This window comes from Equus quagga, chromosome 5, assembly GCF_021613505.1.
Source record: "Equus quagga isolate Etosha38 chromosome 5, UCLA_HA_Equagga_1.0, whole genome shotgun sequence".
Classification (NCBI taxonomy): Eukaryota; Metazoa; Chordata; class Mammalia; order Perissodactyla; family Equidae; genus Equus; species Equus quagga.
In genome coordinates, this window is record NC_060271.1 from 32,624,026 (window position 1) to 32,627,737 (window position 3,712).

General features: G+C 51.0%; 1 protein-coding gene across 2 annotated transcripts in view; it reads right to left on the minus strand.

Annotated features, from left to right (window-relative positions):
- CDC42 (cell division cycle 42) overlaps positions 1-348 on the minus strand; it is a 45,503-nt gene extending 45,155 nt beyond the window's left edge. Inside the window, exon 1 of one of the 2 annotated variants that reach the window (XM_046661017.1) lies at positions 242-346. The gene's annotated coding sequence lies outside the window, so the exon portion shown is untranslated. Of the gene's footprint in view, positions 1-241 lie in introns of both variants that reach the window. The other variant, XM_046661018.1, reaches the window with a different exon arrangement.
- Positions 349-3,712: the final 3,364 nt, after the last annotated feature.

Consider the following 3,712-nt stretch of genomic DNA (forward strand, 5'->3'; position numbering starts at 1 on the left):
CCCGGCCGGCCTGCGCCCCCCGCCCGCCCGCGCGCGCGCCGCCCGCCCCTCCGCTCCGCCACAGAACCCGGACCCGCGCTCGGCCGGACGGCGCCGCGCGAGCCAGGCCGCCCCGCGCCCCCAGGCCCCGGGGATCCCCGAGGCGGGGCGACCCCGCGGACACAGGGAGGCCGGAGGCGGCGCGAGGGGACGGGACGGCCGGGAAGCCGCTCCCGCGGGGAGCCTCGGGCCCCGCACTCACCTCAGCTTCTCCGCCGGGGCGTTGGCAGCACTGCGCGGGGTCTCCTCGGCGGCCGGACAGGGGCACGCGCCTGACGTCAGCACGCAGGCGACGCACGGTTGGGTACCCGCGGAAGTGGGAGGGCCTGGGAGGCCTGAAGTGGCGCGGTTCGAGGCGGGGCCTGAATTCATCCCCCGCCCTGGCTCGGGTCGCCTATTGCGCATGCGCCAAGCAGCCCTGCTTTGCCGCTGACCTCCGCACCTCGTTCTCCAATGGTTGTATTTGTGTGAATACTACAGTCGTTTGCAAAGCTCTTCCGCTTAAATTTCTTTTGATCTTTGCAACCTTGTGAGGCAAAGTATTATCATCCCTGTTTTGCAGAAAAGACGGAGGCTACTTAGAGGGGCAGTGACTTGCCCAAGACCACACTGCCAGCGGCTGTCCCCTGACTCTCCAGTCCTGTGTTCACACCGTGGCGTGAGAGCTGAGTACCGCGCTCCTCATCTCTGCCTACACCCCATAGTCACAGTGGTCATCTTTTGGTTTAGAGACTTCCACCACAAAGCCTTGCACTGTTTCCCCTGGCTGCCTCCTCTTCACCAGCCCTTCTCTTGTCTCTCAGCCCTCAAGAGTCACTGCCTTCCCGATCATTCTATCCTCACGGCACCTGTTTTATCATCTGTCTTGCCTGCTAGTGTGCAAGCTTTGGGAGAACAGGAGTCTTCTCTGTCTTATGCTCAGATGTTTCCCGTGTCACAGGAAAATAACAGTTCATTTATGGATGACTACCACAGCTATTTGCCCAAGAAAGACACCTATTTCCAATATATTTGATCTAATAGTCATATTATCTTTTGGCTTTTTTAATTACACAAGAGGAATAACTACACTTTTGAGTGTTTACTGTAGGCATGGTGCTAACTGCTTTCCATGTAATAGTAGCTAATGTAATACAACCTCCCTGCGAGTTAAGAACTATTATCCCCATTTATTGATGCATGAACTGAGGCTCAGAGGTGTTAAGGGACTTGCCCAAAGTTGCCAAGCCAGGCAGTGGCAGAGCTGGGACTTGGACCCAAGAGTCTGGCTCTAGTTGACCACTATATTATCATACTACCCAGCAGGTTTATTATAGAAAAATCAGAAGAGAAGCTTCAGCTGTAGTCCTACCCCTAATGATACTGACTATTAACACTTTGGTGTACACCTTTCCAGACATATATAGATATATACACAGACAGAGAGCTATGTGTAACATTTAATGCACAAAAACAAATAGTACTCTGCTTTTCTCTCTCAAACCTACGTTGTGAACATCTTTCCATGTCACATAAAGCATCATTTTTAAATGCTACATTCCTCTGTATGGGCATTATAATATTTATCCAACCAATCTCCTACTGTTGGAATTTGGTTGTTTTTGGTGACTATAAATTTTTGACTATTGTAAAAATGCGTAAGCTTGGTTTCCCAAACTTGAGGCAGAGCTGGTTGTGTTTGCTCCCTCTGCAAGGCCGGTTGGCAGTGACCTTTCCTTCATCCCGTCTCACAATCCTGTGAATGTCCCCGGACAATGTCTGCCCTTTCCATCAGCAGCAGTATCTTGACGGGGTGTCACCCAACTGCTTGGCTTTTCCTGCCTTTGTTCTGAGGACAAGGACTCAGCACTTTGTCTATTATGTTGTCAGGTTTTTGTCAGGAGGGCCCTCCTGGACCTTTTCACAGCACTGAAGGCAGTAGCTGCTACTTGACTCAGTCTACCCCTTCCCTTGCTGCCTACCCGGATGCCTCCTAGTGCCCCATTCCCACTGCCCCCTGGCTACAGCTGCCTCCTATTAACAGGAGGGGCAGCCTGTGGGTCTCCAACTCCCCTGCCCCTGTGGTTACCAGCCCAGTGTGCATTCCTCCTTCTTCTGGTAACAGCACTTCCATTCTCCTGAAGCAGCCCCTGCCCCGATTCTCAATCCCTGTGGCTCTAGAGGAGACGACTCTACCCCCAGTTGCAGGGATAGCCATGTGACCCAGGCTTGGCCAGTCAGCGCATTTTAGAGAGCCCTCTTGCCACGGTGCTTCAGCAATGACCCAATGAGAGCCAGTGAGATTCAATTCTGGGACTTTGGTCAGAACGGTCTAGTTGAGTGAATCTATCTGCTGAGGACAGGATGCAATCACAGCGCTGCTGGCAAGGAGAGAGACTGGCTGAAAATAAGACCAAGACAGAGGGGGGAAAACAGAGCTGAGCAATGGAGACCATGAAACCTAGTCCCAGTGACACTGTTTGAGCCCTTGGATCAAGTCTGGCTTCAATTTTCAGGCACATTAGCCAAGAAACTCCCACTACTGACTAAGCCAGGTAGAGTAGACGTCTGTCACTTGCACCTACAGGACTCTTCATGAATCACTCTGCCCTCATGTCTGCCCCTGTGTGGTACTTGCCACCACCCTCTCTGTAGATGATCGCCAAATCTCTACCTCCTCCAGCCCACCCCCATTTCCAAATTTCCAGCTGCTCAGAAGTCCCATCAGCACCACTGAAACCGCTTCCGGTTCCCGCCTGCTCCAGTTTCTGCAGTGCTTATATCTGCGTTGAGCCCCTCCCTGCACCCGTGCACATCCGGGGATTCCCAGCCCATCTGCGTCAGAGACCCTATACCCACAAAATTAATAGCCAATTTCAAGAGGCTTCCTTTAAAAATCTCTGTTTTAATTCATTTTATACAACACAGCCTTCATCTTCCCAGATCTCAGCTCTAAGTCACTTCCCAGCTCAGGAACCCCCAGAGTTTTCTCCTTTGTCTTCAAAATAAAATTCTGAGCCCTTTAGCCAGGCGTTCTGTATCCTCCACGATCTGGCACTAACTTGCCCTTCCAAAGTTATTTATTTTTCCCTTTGGTATTAGTCAGGGTTCTGCAGAGGAACAGAATCAATAGGGGAGATAGATGATAGATACGTAGATACGTAGATCTATGTTGATATCTATCTATCGAAAAAGATTTATTATAAGGAATTGACTCACACAGTTATGGAGGCTGATAAGTCCCAAGAGTGAATCAGCAAGCTGGAGACCCAAAAAAGCTGGTGGTATAGTTCTGGCCCAAGTCCTAGGGCCTGAGAGCTAGAAGAGCCCATGTCTCTGTTGCAGTCCTGCAGGCTCAAGACCCAGGAAAAGCCAACGTTTCCGTCGGAGCCCAAAGCCAGGAAAAATTCTCCCTTACTTGAAGGAGGATCAGCCTTTTTGCTCTAGCCAGGCCTTCAACTGATTGGATGAGGCCCACCACATTAGGGAGAGCAATCTGCTTTACTCAGTCTACTGATTCAAATGTTAATCTCATCCCAAAACACCCTTGCAGACACACCCACAATAATATTTGATCAAATATCTGGGCACCCCATGGCCCAGTCAAGTTGACATATAAAATTAACCATCATAGCTAGAATGATTTACTTAGTATTGTGCATGCAGGTACCATGATTTCTTGCCTCTATGCCCC